The sequence below is a fragment of the Wasmannia auropunctata genome, unplaced genomic scaffold (genome assembly GCF_000956235.1).
Source record: "Wasmannia auropunctata unplaced genomic scaffold, wasmannia.A_1.0 LD335996.1, whole genome shotgun sequence".
NCBI lineage: Eukaryota > Metazoa > Arthropoda > Insecta > Hymenoptera > Formicidae > Wasmannia > Wasmannia auropunctata.
The window spans coordinates 941,760-962,403 of record NW_012026894.1 but is presented as its reverse complement, the minus strand read 5'-3'; the positions used below and the strand labels follow the sequence as shown (position 1 = coordinate 962,403).

Sequence of the window (20,644 nt, the reverse complement as noted above, 5' to 3'; positions counted from 1 at the left end):
ACATGAAGATAGAAAAGTGATTTCTAAGATCCTTCTCGGATATCATCGCGGAGATAGAGTCGAGTTACACTATTGCCTTGGTGCTGATCGAAGAGTCTCAAACTACTCAATCTTCCCTTGTCTCGACAGAGTTCTTGCGATAGACAGCAATTTATATCTCTTATGAGATTTCCCATTTCTCACTGTTCGATTCATCTAATTCCTTTAGTCATCTGTCAACACTTTCTAGAAATAATCGAATCGCGGTTTTTGCAGTTCGCGTTACAATTCGCATCTTGTAAATCACATTAATTGACAGAAGTAAAGTGCCTCTCGCAAGCACTGCTTAATTTATTAGCAATATAATCACAATATTATAAATACAAGACAAATATTTCAATATTATTGCGATATCAGTCTTTTGACTTCCACAACATTTCCTTTTCATCACCTTTATTCCTTCTGTCGCGGTAGAATAATTTTGTACTACTGAATATGAATTATCTCCAATGAAAAACGAAGCGATCAATACCGGTGCATCGCATGCACGCGCTGCAAGCGCGCGTCAAATAAAATCACGGTAATTCAAGTTACGCGAAAAAAAAAAACGAACGACTTTTTTTATACTGAAATCGCAACAGCAAAACGATGAATGGTATGATGACGCATTGGGAAGGAAAATTACGGAATGTAAGGGCACATGTACGAATTTTTCCAATGCTCTCTTTTTCTGCCTCTCTCTCTCTCTTTCTCTCTCTCCCTACCGCTATCTCGCTATTTGACGCGGGGAAAAAAAGGGCGCGCGCGGCGTGCGTATAGTACACGCACAATTTCGACGGTACAAAAGGATCGGAATCCATTACGCGGCAAATTTTTCTCGAACAGAAACGAAATTTTTTTTTTTCGATCGACGTAGCACATGAGATTTATCACCGCTTTGAAGCATCGTCCGCATCCTCCGCTTTTCCGTGCTTGTGAAGCATCCCAGAGGCGCATCGATTCGCAGCGAGGAAAAAATATGATCTCGCGATATCGTACTATCAATAGAAAAATAGTCTGGTGTAATCTGATCGATATTGATCGATGTAGACACACGTATATACGGGTACTGGCATGTAATAACTGACCACGGTGAGCGGTGATTTGTTAAAACATTACTGGCAGAAATAAATTATATAGTCCGTTTCGAACAAATTTAGTATGAATCTTTTAATACGAGACAATTAATTTTAGAATACGATAAAATTTGTGCGTTTCTATTAATTAATAAAAAATAAACGCTTTAGCCATGCGTTATTTTTAGGGGTAATTTTATCTGTCAGATTTCTATTTAATTTCTCGTTTTTTAACAGGAAATAAATATCCCCGGACGATTCCATTTAATTAAAAACAAACACGCAATGTTATAGTTTTGAAAAAATGTTTGCGACCGACTTTTATCTTTATAATGTGGAATTTATTTCGCGTTAATTCAGCGCAAACGCATATGTTTAACCCGTATCTCTATTTAATTTGGAGAAAACAATGTATTTTCGTGAAGCTCACGTGCAAAGATTAAAGAGAAAGACGTACTTTCCGCAAAAAAAAGCACCGTCTGCTATGTATCTTCGAAGTTCGTGTACGCCTCGCTTCGTTAAAAGCGGCGTACGACTTGGGCGAGAAAGGAAAGTAAAGACGGCGAACTTTTGTAAATAATAGCGGGTCCTTAGCCGCCATGTCGGGTGGAGGAAAATCCGTTTACGCTTTCGTCGCTCTTCGCAAACTCATACACGACACTTGAGCCTTCGCGCTGCAAACTTTTGGCGTGAAAGTAAATAGAAATTTAAACTGGATGGATGGAATAGACAAAGTTATGAACGTCCCGTTCCTTCGCTAATCACCCGCGGTTTCGCGTCCTTCTTTCTATTAACGAAAATCACGTGTTGCTGCGCGAAGAAGACACAAGCTTCAAAGCTCAAAGCAGATTTACGCGAAAATTCGCTATTTTAATAAAAAAAATTTCCGCCTGGTTAAATTACCAAATTCCTAAATTCCTGGCGGTACCGCGATTTACGCGGAAACTGAAAAGCCGCCGTATCTAGCAGCTGTGGCTGAGATGAGAATTAATTTGTACCATGTACGCGAGCACGAGGAACGCTCGTTTCACAGTAGCGGTAGGATCACCGCGTATAAACGTTAAGATGCAGTTCATGGCACAAGGGTAAGAACCAAGTCCACCTAGGTATTACATACAGGACGTTTCCTCGCTCTCAGCATTTCTCTCATATTTCTCCTTGATATATGTTTTACGGAAAAAACAAAAAACTACTTTTTTTTTAAATATTTGTAGTCGTTAACCTTAAATATATCTTTCTCATTAAAGAAATGTAAGTAAACAATAATTTAACATTATTTTAGACTAACATTAGCTTGAAATTAATCTAGGAATAGGTATACACGCACAATATTTTAATAGTATATATTCTGAAAAACCGAAAATCCTAATACAGAAATATCGATCACAACAAATCTCCTCATTTTATATTGTAATAAAGCTCATGTCATTTTAATTCATTTAATGTAAAATTGATTAATATACCTCATATATTGAAAATTTATTCAAATAACATCATTAAAATGTCGTGTCTTCATTGTATTTTTAATTTTTAATCATCTTGTCGAGAGCTTCGTAAAGAATGTAAGGAATGATATTTTTACTATATGTGGAAACCATTTTTCTTCTGAGAAAATTACTCTACTATTGTTTTATCAAGCAAACTCTATTTACAGTTTATTCTTTATTTATCGAGTTTATCTTAGAAAAATCAGACAAACTGTAATTTTATCTGAATCTTATAAAGCATTAAATAATAATAAACTCTATTTTATGAACTTTTCTGTATTTATGCATTCTCGTATGCATAATACATTGATGAATAATCTAATATCTGTTCTAGAATTGAATTGATACTAATTCACTCTAGCTCATTCATGATAAGGCACAATGGATTCCATAGAATATTGTATTTATGTTATTTGCAATATTCCTAAGCTCTTAATGCATATATCTATGTATATTTGTGATAGAATTCTATAAATTCATTGCAAAATATTTCTTGTCACATCATACGATGCGCAACAACGGAATTGATGGTAGTACGAGAACTACGTCGATTTATAAAATATAAGATAAATATATCTGAATTTTAAAGTAATTCTCTCAAAATAATTCCATATTTATCAGAAAAATAATTGCTTCCTTGAAAGTAGTTTTAAAATAATAATAAAGTTTACACAGAGAAATAAATAATAGTAAATGGTTACCTCATAGTTGCTGTGCTGCCTCCCAGGTCTTCTCTTCTTTTCGGATTTCTTGATGGCGCCCATACGACACAACCCTTTCGAAAACGCAGTTAATTACGATCGCGCACGTTGCTATGTATAGAATACAAGGATCCCGCGACACTTGGCACAGCACTCCCGTTGTTAACCGCGACGTCCTGTAAATTAGCATAACAGACGAATTTGTCAAATGATCGGTTGATATAACACCGAAGTTATATTGCGCGGTTAACGTACGGAACTAATTAGGGCTGTACTTGTACCGTTCACGGTGAATAATCCCTCATCCTCTAGTACCTGTCGTGCTCGCGTACCAAGAGATAATGCCGCGATAACACTGTACGAAATGACTTCAAGGTGTAACGTACACAAAACCGAAAACGCCGTACGCCATATCGAGCGCCAATCAATTAATTGTTTCCGCGAAATATTTAGTGTAAATACTACGAAATAAAATTTATTATACCCCAAATCAATTGTTAATGAACGATTGGTATGTCGCAATGGCTTTTCGTTCGGCTCAAACCGCCCCGGTCCGATAATTCGTGCGTTATATCGTGCTTTGAAATATTAGAAATATCGACGAGAAATTTCAAACACGAGGCGACATAATTTCAATCAGCGTTAAGCAGTTATCAGCAATTTATCTTTATCCTTAACTGAATCGCGTGATAAAAAGAGAAAAAAGACAGGTATTTGTTTTGACGAGTTGTCTACCCTGATATCTTTATCATAATCCGAATACGAATTGTGAACCGAGCATGCTGGAACTGATTACAATGTGACCCTGCCGCGACCACGTTCCGAGAGGCAATAAACACGTTGAAGCGGTGCCAGCCGCTACTTAGCGGCTCGGGTCTCTACGCGCGAACGGTAACACCGTGACCTTGTTTACACAATACGCACACTAACATTTTAACTCGCAAAAATCGAATTCCGAGCGTTGTGTACCAGCCAAATTCGTCACCGCGAAATATCTATCGTATTAAACTCATCTTATAGATTATTTGTAATTCGCGTTAAATTGTAGAACAGAGTTCTACTTGTAATTTTATATGTCGCGCACTTCCATCGTGTATATCTTAACTTATAATAATTATAAACGCGTGTATTTTAGTTCTTTAAAATGTTTTTCGACTCGTAGTATTGTAAAATAGAATTCTATCTTAAAATCTGACCCGAATTATAGAGCGTGAACTTTAAAAAGCAAATACACTCTTTAAATCTCACAAAATGGTTTTGCCACTAATATATTGGAGTGATTGCGTTGTCACTCTAATTTGGATGAATGCAGATTCTCATAAAAAGATCGACTGATTTTTGATTTTTAAAAATGATTCTACCAGAATGAAATTTCCCATTCAAAAGTGTAGAGTGATATAATTCACTCCTATACTGATACGATACTGATCCGTTTTCACTCAAATGGAGTGCGATTTCACAACAATTATAGAGTGCAATTTAATTTTTTGTATACAATATTTTTTACACTTACATTTGAACCGTTTTGGTTCACTTTTTACTTTTAGAGAGCGAACAGCCGAGATATATTTTGTTTCTTGCATTTTTAATTAATTTTGATGAATGTACTACAAATTATTAATTTGTAGTACATTCATCAAAATTGCACGTTAAATTTAATATTTATTAAAAAATGTGAAATCGATATTTTCGTATATTATTTTCGTATTTCAGCTATAATCAATTTTTGATATAAAATATTGTATGCAATGATTGTGAGGTACCCTCTATAATCGTGGTGGTTCTGCATCAGTATCAGTTGATATAATTTACTAGTGATCGATTCCTAGCCGTATCTATACTCCAGCTCAAGCAACATTCTAAAATGGTAATGCTGTTAAGATAGTTTCTGCTAGCTTTCCTCGAACATGTATGAATGCTCCTCCGCAATCTATCTTCTCTTACTTGCAGTAAACGACTATCAAAATACGTATATGTATATGTATGTATATAAAATTCCTTTAGAAACTACAATTAACAATCATGAGTTCACTCCTTTCTAGATTATGCACATCTGGAATTTCTTAAAGTTTGCTCAAAATTAATCGGAAAACAATTTTTTAAATCTACATCTCTGAAGTTCTATTTAACAAAATTCTCTGTTTTTCAGTAGTTTTACAATTCGAAAACTGATGTACTATAACGTTAAAACATTTTTCGCATCATTTCTTGTGACTCTAATATCTACCATTAGAATATACGTCGTTGGTTTTGAGACGCATTACATATCTCACTGTGTATTCGCATGGAGCCATCCATCTCTCTTCCGAGATCTAAGCCAAGCATAATGGACCAGCGTAATGCTCGCGGAAGCGTATTCTACTTAAATCTCTAGTACTTTTCTGTTAAAATCTTTGAGTAGACGAACATCCTGCGGGAACCGCGAACATAGGCCACGACCGCGTTAAAGAGACACAATGCAGTTTGAAAGTGCCATTTCCGACGCATTTGTATTTATGTCACTTTGAGAAATCGACGGAAAGCGAGCTTTCTAAATGAACAGCTCACCTGTCTTACGTTACATTTCTGTCTTTACCCTTTCAATGAATATTCTGAGGCTAAAATTCATTTCAGAGAATCATAATTTTTTAAGAATAATTAACAGTAACTGATTTTCAATAATAAAAAATAAGCAAGCACCAAGATTGTAAAAACGTTATTTTTTTATCTTATACGTAGAAGGTTATTCGATCCATCATCGCGATATAATATAATCGATTTTAATTATATCTCCAGGAATATCTCTGAACGCTTTTTTTTTTTAAACGAGAGAATAACGAAAGTGTGAGTGTCCCGCAATCGATAATAGAAAGAGTAGGGGATTAAATTAAATTTTCAGCGTAGTAAAGCAATTTCGCCATTCGTGGATAAAGAGATGCGGGCACGTGGTGCGTTTTTCGAAGAGGAAAATTAAAATGGATGAGACACCCGTCTCGAAGGAAGAGTCGGATAATGTGAACGCGCCTTCACTCGAGTGCTATTTCAGGAAATGGCAAGAATATGGAGGCTAAGACATTCTTTTTGACGTACCGTTGGTTACGGTTGAACGGTCATACGTCAAATCGAATTTCGCGTTATCTCTATTATCGCTCGCTAACTCAACAGAACACGACATCCCTCGCGGTGGAACACAGCATCCTCTCTTTATCACGCAGTATCAGAATGAAAGATAAACGTTCCCTGCTTTTTGACAAATTTCTCTGGTCTATTTTTACGCGATTGTATGGTTACGCCAGTAACAGTTGTGTTATAAATTTTCATGAAGGCAAAAATTTCAACTCAAATTTAAAAAAATGTTATTAAACGTAGCTGTCCGAAAAATATAATATTGAAAGGAATATTTTTATTTTTATATGCGAAAGGTAATGCGATGAGTACGATCTAACGATTCACATGATGAATTTACAACAAGCGTAAACGTGGATATCAGTTTTTCACTGCGCGAAATGCAGCTGCGATTTGCAACGGGAGTCACAAACGTTCGCGAACCTGATTTTATCCGGGTATTATGTCGCATTGTTATTTTGATGAGATGTAAAGCCGGATTACCGCTGGCGAACACTGCACTCCACATGCGATATTTTACGTACATCATAAAAATCTATGATGTATTTCTATAGCGGTATATAAATAGATAATCGATGTTTCAATAACGAGATGATTTATGTGCATTAACATGATAGAAAAATAAAATTAAAATGATTTCCATTTGTCAGTTAAGAATCGCTAGAAATTCACACACACGCGCATTATATATGTATATATATATATATATATATAATGTTCATATAATATATAAATATTTTTCACTAAATTTTATTTAGTCGTGACCATTTAGATGAAAATATGACTATTACACAACTATTATAAATGTTTATTAAGAAATTTTCATCTGAATGGTCACGACTAAATAAAATTTAGTGAAAAATATTTATAGCAATATAGTTAAAAATAATAGAGGTATATAGTTAGCTATGAAGTATTAGCAGATTATTAAAGCGTAGCATAGCCTTTAGAATTTCGGCCTCATTACTTCCAATTGACAAACTTCGAACTTTCATTAGATTTCATTACCCTCCCCTATATATATTGCGTTCTATTCAGTTTACTGACTATTAACAGCGTTTAAGCGTAATAACTTGGATATTGCAGGACCGTTCGCAGCCTTCGTAAATTGTGAGACGGTTTATAGATGATATTCCTACAGCATACGTAGGATATAGATTGTAATTCCAGCGAATATGTCATTCTTTTTTCACTAGAAAAAAAAATACAATGGCCGATCCGCCAACGAACTACCATTCATCAATATTTCTCGAAAAAGAAATCCGACGCGCATACACGTTCATAAAGAAATATAAACATTTTTCGCCGACTTGTCGAAAACAACATAGAAATAACGATTCCTATTATACGTTGAAAGATAGCGAAGTGATTAATTGACTTGATTAATTGATACGTTGATATGTATGAGCAGATGCACAAAAAAATTATTTAAACATTATTGAAAACTGGTAAGAATAGAGTTAAAATAAATTAATTAAACAAGTAATATCTATACTATCGAATTGATATGTAAAATTAGAATTTTTAATCGTACATATAAATTAAATACATCTGTTGAGGATGTTGCTAAAAATCAATACTTAGCGTCGTATTGACAATATATTTCTGTCTCTCTTTAACATGCGGAAATAATTTAGGTCAACGACTGCAAGATAAATATCAGCTGCGGTGCCAATTATGATATCGGCAATTTGTTGTGTACCTCCACAGTTTTATTTTATATTCTCTCTTCTCTTCTCCCTTCCCCTCACTCTTTCTCTCTCTGAGTCTCCCGGTTCATTACGTTTGATTTATTTACAAGTATCCGTAATGACAGTGATATCAGTTAATCGCATATCATTACCACGGAGAATTGTACATAATTACCTACCGAATAATTCACGCTATTCGTAGGTGGAAGGGTTCCAACAATTTGCACAACACAGTTTCCACCCACACCCGGGAGGGGATATGGAGATCAATAGGGAAATTAAATGTCAAACGTTAATGCGATCAACATTGAATCATTACACAATTAAGTAACAACATTCGCGCGTCTTGTCTTGTCACGAGTATTTCGATAAAATTTTGTCGAACGCATTACGCGCTTCACTTGAACCCATGGTAAAATTACTGTGAGGTTAATTGCTCACAATAAATTCAATTATTATCGCAATGTTGCACGGAATATTTCAGTTCAAAGGAAACTACTATGCGTATCTGTAATGCATATATATAATATACATTTTCCAGCTTTTAAAATTATTCGGTTTGTGATTTTATCAAGTATTACGATTAATACTCTGCATAATTCTCGAATTGTTTTATGGTAATTTCACACTAGTGCGTTATTAACGTATTATTAATTATTACAATATCAGTAATATGCATATTCTATTTTAATATAATTTTCCAATCTGAAATGTACGCAACGTATGACCTCTTTTGTTTTTACATTTTTTAACAATAATGAATCTGGAAGATATTAAATAATATAATACAGCATAAAATTATTTAAAATTAAAATTAATTATTTTAAATCAGTCTAAGTTTAAATCTCATGTTTTTAAGGAAATAGATATCACTTAAGTAGCATATCATTTAAAGAGTATCTTAAATCAATTTAAGTTTAAATCTCATGTTTCTAAGGAGAAACATAATAATGCATTTAAGTAGTCTATCATTTAAGAATATTATCAAGAGAAATTTCTAACGTTATCTTCATTATAAGAAAGAGAGAGCTTCTTCGCGTTATCTCCGTTACCTACAACACACGCTTTAAGTTTAAAGATATTTTGATTATGTAGGTAGGAGAGCAAACTCCCTCGCGCAAGGGTTAAAGGTAAGGTTTCGTCTTTCTAAAGATAGGCATCTTCGCTCGCACAGTTGACGAGAAGAGAAGCCTCGACAGGCCAATAAGGCTGCGCCTTTATATGCGCGTAGTAAACTCGGTAAATTAGCTACCCGGACGAGAATGCAGATTACAGATGCTATACTATACCTCGGCCGAAGCTCCGCTCCGCTATACGCGCGCGTCGCCCGTGTTTGCACGTGCATCACCTAATTACCGTACGCGCCAAGTCGGGCAAAAATATTCGTGATTTTGTAGCGCGATTGCGGGGCGAAGGTTTACGACGTGTCGCCAACGGCGGAAAGTTGCTGACCGTCGGCGGCGATCGGGTGTAGCGCGCGCGCACGTAATTTTCACCTCTGCATCACCAATTATGTTACTCGCTCGTGTTACACACCGGTACGATTACATGCATCTCGCTTACACGTGCTCGCATGTACACGTCCACGCGTACGAATATTGGGTTATTAACCCGGACGGAATATTAATCCTGGTTAGCAGCAAGTGCCGCGATAATGGTGACACTTGTGCCGCGGTCACGGAGAATTTATGCCGACGGATCTCGCAGCGGCGCGCGGTGGCGGCGGCGGCGGCTTATTCCGGTCGAATCGATGCCGATGAATCGCAAGCTTCATCGTTCGATATGCAACCGATTGATTCCGCACAACCGGTTTCATTGCGGTATTCAACAGTATCTGGGCAATAAATCAGTATTATTGTAATAATTTATGAATAGATGCGATGTAAATATATTGCGGCCATGCCAATTCATATTTCTATACAATAGCGATATTCGCCATGCAATCATGACGAATTTTACAATTGGCAAATTGTTCTCTCTATTGATATAAATCAGTGCTGTTACACACGACTGTTTGAAATGGCTGCACAATGGTTGGAGAAAATACCCCCGCGAGTTTGTTGATTTATAAAATTATGAGAACTGTACTTTCTTGATTATACATCGAATTCGATGTATCGCAGATTGACTTTGTATTGGTCCAAGATATTTATCCAACTTAAACGTGAAAGTTTCATAAAAGAAAGTTATTCCTCGCTTCTGGAATATATTATTAACAACCGAAGAAAGAGAGAGAGAGAGAGAGAGAGAGAGAGAGAGAGAGAGAGAGAGAGAGAGACGTAGGCGTGTCTAAGACCGGGAGAAAGTTCTCCTAACATTTTCGAGAAGTTATACCCGCTGATATTCGCTAGTCGGTCATATTTCTATAAAAATTTCATCGGGAGCTCCACCTCTTCACCACACAGCACGTGCGCCTATATTTTGTGCTGCGGTAACGTGCAAGAGAATGAATCCTTGTTGCAACAATTCCGCGGACCATATAACATGTCACAGAGAATATTTATAGTAAACTAAACAGTCTGTAAACGATACCGACAATACATGATATAAAAATATTTTTCCAAAAATAAAATCTAGAATATTAGTGTACATACATATATATGTATATTCGCAGGAAAATATCTTCTCGACAAATTAAATATTAAAATATAGCATACATTTTAATTTGCACTCGATACGCTTGTTCTCAATGTCATTCAGAAAAAATCGTCCACATGTTATCGATTGATGAACGTTCGCACTTTAAATCATGGAGATCACGTTCGGACCAATTTAGCAGACAGTCAACAAGTTTTCGAATGAGCACTCTACGTAACAAGGGTGCTACTCGATTTACATCCATCGACTTTTCATAACTGCACCGATCGACGTCGGTTTCGCCGACTCTCTCTCTCTCTCTCTCTCTCTCTCTCTCTCTCTCACGGGGAGGGAGAGGAGAGAGAGAGAGAGAGAGAGACACTCTGTCCAGTGTCGAGCGTTCGTCAATCCGGATACAGACGCACGCGTCGGGGATACGTACGAACGATACCGAGAGAGAGTTTCAAAATATCCCCCGTGGGACGAATGGCAAAAATAAAGGCGACGAAACGATCGAGTGGACACACGCTCGAGCGGAGATTCGACGTCGTTACGCCATTGCGTGAGTAGAATATATTGATTTATCACGGTCCCCCCCTCCCCCTCCCATCTACCCCGATCACACCGCCACCGCCGTTGCCGTCGCCGCCTCGCCGCGTCTCTCTGAATTTCTCCTCGTCACTTGGAACCGCGCGCAGCCCGATTCTGTCTTCGGATTGTGGAAAACCCTCTCTCGCGTTTCCCGCTCCGCGCGCGAGCTGCACTTCAACTCCGATTCACCTCCATCGGGGCACCCCGTTCGGAGCGACATCCGCGCCGGAGCATTATTGTCCCTGGTATTGACGATGTCGCCCTTGTTATGCCCGGACTTCGCGCATTGATCCACGCGGCGCGATATATATCCATATATCCATGCCTGTGGCCTGTCGATGATATTATGCCGCGTGACGAGCCTTCGTATCACCGGAATTTCTTCTCACTTGTTGTCAAAAGATATCGGGGGGAACGCCGCGTACCCGCGCGTATTACGTGTAACGACGACAAGCACGCCGATATGTAAAATTACTAACCCATATCGCGCCCTTCCATACTTTCCTCTTTTAACATTTTGTATCACGGAGAGAACTTCCTTTTCAAATTTACCCAGAAAATCATGTTAATCGTGGGACAAGTATTTCGGCAAATTCTATGTGATTTTCTCTGGTTTTTTTTTTACTGTGCACTGTAATAAATTTGTTGTAGATACATATTTAAAAAAAAAATAGTAAAAATCATATAAAATTTGTCAAAATACTACAATATTGTCCTACGATTAACATAATTTTCAGGGTAAATTTTGAAATAAAATTCTTTCCGTGTTTCATGTTTTCAACAAGTGCAGTGGGATTTAGTGCAGAAAAATTTTTATGTCAATAACTTCCTCTTGACATCATTGCGCTCTTCTCGCCTAAGTAATATCAGAAACCGTAACGCAATTTAATTTGCAAGCAAATATGAATCAGATTGATGCAGTTGATATACAATAAATATATGTATACGAGTGATTCTCTTATCATATAAATTACCGTTTGCAAAGTGTTATTTCGCATCGATGGGGATGCGATGTTTACCAATACTTCCCTTCATCTCCGAACTGTCTCCGCAATCGCATGGAAAACATCGGTTTTCCCCTCCGTATGGGAAAGAAAAATTACCCGTGTCAGCGTCGACGCCAACCTCCAGACGTCGTCATTGCGTCTCGACTACAACCGAGCGTTATCGCGAGAATTCTATTCAAACGGTAGGAGCTCTCGGGAGCCTCGAGCGTCTAAACATTCCGCGGGTGTAATCGAGTTGGTGCAATTGCACCCGACGCGGTGCGGTCGGTACGGCGGGCGGCGACGGAAAATCAGAGATTCGAGAGACACCGCTGCGCGCGCGCGCGCGACGAAAGCCACACGCATTTCCATCTTTAGCGCGCGTATATCCTCCCCGTGCAATATAGAAAGGATCATCTAATAAATGAGAGTGGAGCAATCCCGTTTTATTTTGCCCCGGAAGTTTATCTCCGTTGCCTCGCAAATCTTCGACGATTAATCATTTACCGCGGGCGCATGGTGAGTTTAATTTTCGTTTGAAAAACGAACATCAACGAATCGCCGCATTGTGCCCACATGCAGTGAAAGAGAGTGATTAAAACAGCGTTGGAGCAAAATGGAGAATTTGATTTTTCGCAAATATAAAGAAAGCAAGGAGAAAAAAATTGTAGTCTTGAAACACATAATCTCAATGTTCTTTTATCGTTATAATAATAATTGCCCGAGAAAGGGGGAGGGGAAAGGTGGGGGAGTGAGAGAAAAGGAAAAGAGGGAGTAGAGACAAAGAATAGGAACATTTCTTAATGCTTCAGCAGAGAAGGTATGAATAAGGAAAGGTAGTCTAATATCATTTGCATCAAAGGGTGCGTAATGGCTCCTCGGCTCTTTATTACGCGCTCAAGGCCCATTTCACGTAAGTAAGACGAACGAGTATTAATGAGGAACAATTCGTCGTGATTTGCATATCGTCTCGGGGCACCCGAGAGGTGGGAGGTAGCGAGGTGTCGGCGCGACGTGACATCGCCGTGGCTCCCCTTTAAAACGTTAGTCCTCGGACGAATATCGTGGTGTAACGCCTGATCTCTCGAAAAGAAGGCGGAGATAGAGCGAAGTCGAACGTAACGCCAACGCGCAAACAGTAACATATATAGCACGATTCGTAAATTATTCACAGGACAGTGCGTCCTATTTTTATGAGCTGAGCGTCAATCCAAGTTGAGTAAACAGAGAAGAAAAATGCGCCGGAAAATGCTCGTTGGCATTTCGAGAGTGAGTATCCCGCGAAAGGGCACGAGGATGAACTTTTTAAACATTGCTCGCACCCTGGCATATTTCCCGTCTAACACAGATTTTCCGTTAGAACGTTAAATAATTTCTACTTTCGCGTATGTCGCGCGTTGCGTATTTAATTTAAATGGCAATTGCGAAAAATTATATTGCATAGAGGTAAAGGGAGGAACGAAGAGAGATACTCTGAAAAACGATTCCTCTGTATTCAACGAGCATGGCTTATATTTACACTACAAATATATACGGACTAAAAAAAGTCTGTTATATTTTGATCTTTTGTAACAAACGATCGAACGTATCGATCATACACGTATACCGCCGAAGGCTAAGCCATGTCGATATGCTGATGAGGATTTAGTTCCACGTCACGCTTCCGTGACGTTATACCCCAACGATGTAAAGGGAGAAACGATCCATATCCAAAGGAAGGAGAGACTGGTCTCCCGCTTCCAGTACGCGACCGAGATGCATTCTGATGCCGGGGGTCTCTCGTAGCCTCTCCCTCTTCTTCTCGCTTCACTCCGATCCACTTGCCCTTCCCTTCAACAACACTTCGCGACTTGCGTCGATCCATCGCACCGGAAAATTATTCCACGGAGAGAGTGGAGGGCGAGGGGGAGAGGAAGGGAGGACACCCGGGGCTTTGCCACCACGGGTCTCGTGACACCGATGGTACGAGATCCGGGCGAATCGGATGAGCGATAACGCGACCCACACTAACGTCACTGTGGATAACTTAGAAATTTCCGTTCGGGGGTTGCACGAGCCAGCGTGCACTGGTCCGGAAAAGTGCGAGACAGAAGGCCTCGCAGCATTTAACGGGAGTTAAAATTATCGGAGAGTCCGCGCTATCGATCTCTCATCTGCGCGCACACACGAGGGGCAGACTAAAACGTGTGTGCGTACCGTTTTACATTATAAAATGTATACAAACTGCCAGGTATATAAATAAATATTTTATTTATAAGACGCTTACACGCATACTCGAGATGCCTGGGGAACTGAATTTCTGAAAAATAGACGTAAACCGCGATTTGTCAGAAATGCATTATCTTGCCTGGGATAAGTTATCCCAGAACCTACCTCGCCAATTCTTTCATATTCTCTGACAAATCCGAAATCTCCTCTATCTCAGCAACAATATTTTCTATAGATTCTGTTAAATCTCGTCTAAAGCTAAGTGAAAAATTTCTTAAATGCACCTGCGATAGTGCAATGTCTCTGACTTGCGACGATATAAAAGTCAATATCCTTTATTTTAAAACTTACGCGCAGAAGACATGCTTATATTTGCCTATACGCTGCATGCTGATATTGGTTTTTGATGCTCGAAGTTTCCGACGTTCCATTTCAGACCACGTTACGGTACAGGAAATATTTATCAAAATCTTCACGTGATGAGAAAAAATATTACAAATCGATTTCTAAATCCAATCGGTTTGCGCTTTTCGTGCGCACAACGTTGCAAAAGTTCTTATTTATACAAAAACTTGATCTAAAACGTTACGATATCATTAAGAGCATTACGTGATTATTGTAAACTTATTGTACAAATAAATTCGCGTTTCAAACAACGCTGGTAATGCATTTAAATATAATTAAAGACTGTTTATAATATTAGAGATTGTTTTGAATCGTTTTGTGATTGTAAAGTGTGCTTATACTGCAAATATCTATGATAAAATGTGAATAAAATTTCATAATATTTTGTTTTGTACGATTCGATATAAAATCATAATATAACATTTCCATATATATCTGCTAAAAAAATAACATATTATGTATATTTATTAACAATATATCTATTATATTATCATTAGAAATTAGTCGTTATAAATTGGAATATTACGCTTTTGAAAATAAATACACAACAATGTATATTATCATTTCTTCACTGTAAAAAGTGAAGATTACTGAAAGATTATGAACGATGGAAGTTTTAACAACTGTTATTTTATCCCCATGAAGAGAGAGAGAAGTTTAATATACTTATTTTATATTTTATGAAATTTCAAAGCTTTCGTTCTCCACAACGAGTTACCGCTTTTATACTTTGCGATAAATGTAATAGAAATATATCGACATTATAAATTCCAGTAAAATCACGAACGTTAACAACTATTTACAGAGATCAGGGGATGGATTCCCGTAGTAAGATTACGAGCTACTGAAATCAAAAACAAAAACGCAATCCAGTCGCGGTTTCCGATTAGGACCCATCACGATCGACTTATTGAAAACGTAAAGCTTTCAGTTTTCATTCGAAAGACGGACAACGGTCTTCATTTACTTTGCCTTCGCCGACGAACGTCTTGACACGCGCTTCGATCATGCCCATGCTTTATTGCCAATCAGAGACCAGGGAGAGGAATGGTGCTCTCGTCAACTCGCGAACGAAACGAAGTGGAAATTCCAGTGTGGAAGCGATCTCTATTTTTCTTTTCTTTACCATTCTTTTTCTTGGCACATTGAGTGGAGCAATAATCTATTGATAAAAGGTTCACTTTTAATTAAGAGCTGACGCAATAAATACCCGACAACAGAATATGTTAGGTTACGCTAGAAATGCAAACTTCAATTTTAATACATCCCTCGGATTATTGATAAAATTAAATTTTTTATAATTTTATTATAAATTCGCGCGAACGGTGTATGATACGCACTTTAGATTGTCGCAATGATTGCCGGGAAAACATAAAAGTATTTTTCTCGGGAAAATGTGCCACGATTTCAAAGGGACACAATCACACGTAGGTTTTCATTTAGGTATATAGAATTGCTTTCCTAACACTTTTCCCTGTCTTCGATAGTATCGCTAGGTATAGGAGTGAATTACTTTGCGTGAAACACGCCCGGCGTCTTGCGCGATTTCAATTTTCCGCTCGACCCTCGGTACCGCTTTCGCGATTTTCCTCGCAACAACGCTCCGCCGATCGTTACGCGCCGCTGCACAAAGAGAGATCCACGGCCGCCATTTCACCCGGGCTCTTTATTTCCCTTTTTATTTCCTCGCGCGAGCGTATCTGTGCATGTTCGATTGAGCCGCGACAACGGCGTCGGCGATGACTCATCCTGCAGCCTCTGGCGCACGGTTGTAGTACACGCTTGTAAGTCGTATACCATACCGCCCATCAGCCCGTTGTCTGCGGACTTAATTAATGTCTCGTTTTACCTCGTCCCGCGTAACCGCGAACTTTACGTTCTCGCAATGACGTCTGCCTTAATTCAACGCGTCACAACCGCGCTTTGACGCGTGCCTGCGGGAATAATAATTAATTCATTACTCCGAACGGACCCCGGGTCGGGAATCGTTCATTACGTTGGATATATGCGACGTACCTTGGAGAATTAAGGTCAGAACTTTTCTTGTTACTATTTGTTTGGAAAAAAAAAATATACCGCTTTCTTCGAAACGGGAGCGTTTCCCGTCGGGGTAGAAGCTCGCTCGATTTTTCCAGAGAAAATCGCCGCGGCGAGCGCGCGGAAATAACGCGGAAAAAGAAAGGTTGCAATTACAAACATTCGAGATAGAACGGCAGTTATACTTGCCGTTGCTGCAATCGACGCGCCGTTTAACAATTGAGGGAAAATGGTATTTGCAGCGTATACCAATTTTACCACATTCTACACATTCCGCAGGGCATTCGCAGTACCGGAGTTTTATCGAGCGATGAGCTGTTTTCACAGAAGCGGCGGAAAAATTACAGAAACTTTTATTCGTATAATGAAAAGAATATATGTTTGAATTTCGCTCATCAATTTTCGAAAAAGGACGCGCACCTAATCTTACAAAGTTTACAACGTCCCTTCCTTTCTTGTCATAGATACAAAAATAACATAAATTATTTATACGATGACACATGTCCATTTTGGTGAAATATTTCGGGCGACCTACTGGAGTCTGCAGTCCTCCGTACAACCGTAATTTCATAAAACTGCAGTATGTCAAATTACTGTCCAAGTAACTCGCTGTCGACGGAAAAGAATTTTCCGCGTAACAGTGTTACTCAACTTTGCGGTCGAAATTTCGTTGTCATTTCACGAACGGGTAACGGCATGTTGTGCAATAATTTAATAACGAGATTGCACGAACTCATCCAATTCACTACACCCTAATAATTGCCTAATCACGATAACGACCAAAAATTTTGCGTGCATTTAAGAATCAATAAATCGAGTGAATAGCATTTGAAATTCCTTATGAAATATTTAATTCTTGAAACTCCTAAATTATAAAAAGTAAATTTCGAAACCTAAATTTCAATTGTCATTGCGTATCTTGTTCCTTATAAATATTATTGCGACAAATATTTTTACAGCCTCAGTGGTCGAACAGGTAACACACCCGCCCCGGATTATAGGATTTTTTCGCAATAAGTTCTTTACAGTATTTAAGATGCTTGCATTATTATGAAATTGACAATTAATTTGTAATAATATTTCAGCTTTATGATTGCGTTCTTAAATTTGAATAGTAATCGGCGCACATTTTTATATAAAAATTAAAAAGCATTGGGCACCAAATATCTAATCTCGATTGCATCTTGAAGGTTTGCATTATTATTTTGTTATATATGTAAAACGGTCTTATTTGAAATTACTAATATTTCAATCTTAAATTGTTTTTGATAGATTATAAAATGAAAAATTAAGAAATTAATCGAAATTTAAAATGTGTAACAAACATATTGCATAAACATATTACGTAATGAAAATTAAGTTTTGTAAATCGTCCTGTAAAATGATATTATCATGGTGTTGCAGCTACGTAATATGCTGTTTATATACTTATAAACTAAATTATGTACGACAAGAGTTTAGACGAGAGAGAGAGAGAGAGAGAGAGAGAGAGAGAGAGAGAGAGAGAGAGAGAGAGCATATTACGTGCATTATGACGTAACATCTGAAAATAGATTAACATTGTTGTATCATATTACATGGTTGGTACGTTACTGTCATGAGTACATGTCAGGAACATGGAAGCGCAAATCGCATGTTGTAACACAAAATAATGTCTTATTACCATTTATAAGTCTTATTATAATTTTAATTGTCTTATTATAATTTATATTGACGAAATCTCAATGTAAAATAACTTTACATTTTTTATGTATATGAGTGAGATTATGCTAATTATGATAAAATTAGATAATTATAATGAATTTTATACTTTTCGTATATATGAGTAAAATTATGATAATTATAATAAAATTAGTTAATTATAATTAACTATAAGGTACAGCAGATAATATCTATTGAAGGGGAAACTTTGGTGCTACTAGTACAGGATACTCTATCACCGAGCTAATATATCAAGCTTGACCTGCTAGAACTTAGATAGTTCTCTCATTCACCAAGAACGACTTTGCTCGTTAGGCCATTTGGGACCGAAACTTGTCGCAAGAGAAGTTTAAAATGCATCATGAAGATGTCGGCGGACGTCGTCCGGGGGACGACCTACCCCCCCCCCCCAGCGCGATCATTGTTTTATTCGGCGCGCACGGCGCGTTTGTGAAGATACATTTCAATCTAAAAAACGGAAGGGTGGCGACAGGTGAGAACCCGAGGACGCCCCATCGCGCACAAAGCATTCGTCAACGTGCCCGGAATCGTTGAACAGTATTCAATCTTATTTCGGTCTATCTCCATAAATCTCCGTTAAATTCGAACGTGCGAGATATCGACGCGTGCATAGAAAGACTGTACACAGTCGCACAGAGACGGGCAGGGCAGGGAGATTTCCGAAGAAATTTCCATCCGTCCCGAGATTGACTGGGGAGAAAACGGTGAGATCTGTGTGAGATGAGAAGGCGTCGGGGCAAAAGGATGGGGGAAACCGCAACGAAATTTTCTGCTGCCGAGCGTTACTGAGAAACCGTGCGAGGCTTATGGTTTCGCCCTCCGTGTATATCAGCCGTATCTCCGGGATTATAGGGAAAAGTGAGTTTATTCTGAGGAACCTAACCCCCGGATGGAGAGACGCCGACGTAAGTCCAAAGCCGATCGCGATCGATTCGTCACTTTAAGCGGATGTAGTGATGCGAAGTAAATCAGTGTATATTTGGCACTGATCGACCAGCTGACAAATGTCTCGATGTTACAACACATTAATCTATCGATCACGCATTTTGTAGTTCATATTTTCCTTACTGATTAATTTCCTTATCGATTTATTGCCATTGGATTTTAATTTATTATTGTAACATTATTATTGAATGGACAGATATTGAAGATCGTTTCCCCTAGCAATGGAGCTCGGAAAAAATTACTATATTCTGTTTGATAGAATACGAAATTGATTGTAGATGTTCGATTAAAAATTCATGAATAAATAAAAGACTAGTGGCGGATACAAGGGGAGGTGGAGGGGGCGATCGCCCCCCCCCCAGAGCTCTCTAAACCAGTTTCGTATATTGGAAAAAGTCGGTTTTATATGAATTGAGAAAAAAAATTATTAGAGATTATTCGAGACTAAATAATGTTTATTCAATTTTTTTTGAATAATACAAAATATTAAAAATAACATTAACGACAATAATAACTAAATTGGCCACGTTGTGATTACCCACGTCGCGATTGCCCACGTCGCGATTGCCCACGCGCTGCAATTGCCCACGTTGTGATTGACCACGCGTTGCAATTGACCACGTTGCGATTGCCTCTCCAAACAAATTTTGTATATTGAAAAAAGTCGGTTTTAAATGAATTGAGAAAAAAAGTTTTCAGAGATTATTCGAGACTAAATATTGTTCATTCAATTCTTTTTAAATAATAAAAAATATTAAAAATAACATTAACGACAATAATAACTATAAATATTCACATTTCGTCATATCATCTCCCCTTAAAAAAAAAACAACTCTGTGGATCCGCCACTGTAAAAGACAATTTATTATCAAAGAATATAAAACCTTAAAGAATAATTTGCAATAAAACGGATGCGGGTCAATCACCGTTTAGTTGTCGACTCTCCGAACCATTGGTTTCATGCGATATAAAGAGCAATCTTTTCTGTAAAGGTCCTTTATATCGTACAAACCATTAGGCTCGTAAATTGCGCATCTTTATAGTCGCTTTTACGGATTGTAGATGTAATGATTAAGCGAAAGTGATTATGGAATT

At 38.0% G+C, this 20,644-nt stretch overlaps 1 protein-coding gene across 1 annotated transcript in view; it reads left to right on the top strand.

Annotated features, from left to right (window-relative positions):
* Positions 1-20,644, top strand: part of LOC105453648 (neurobeachin) — a 307,877-nt gene that overhangs the window by 181,807 nt on the left and 105,426 nt on the right. The gene's annotated exons all lie outside the window — the stretch shown is intronic.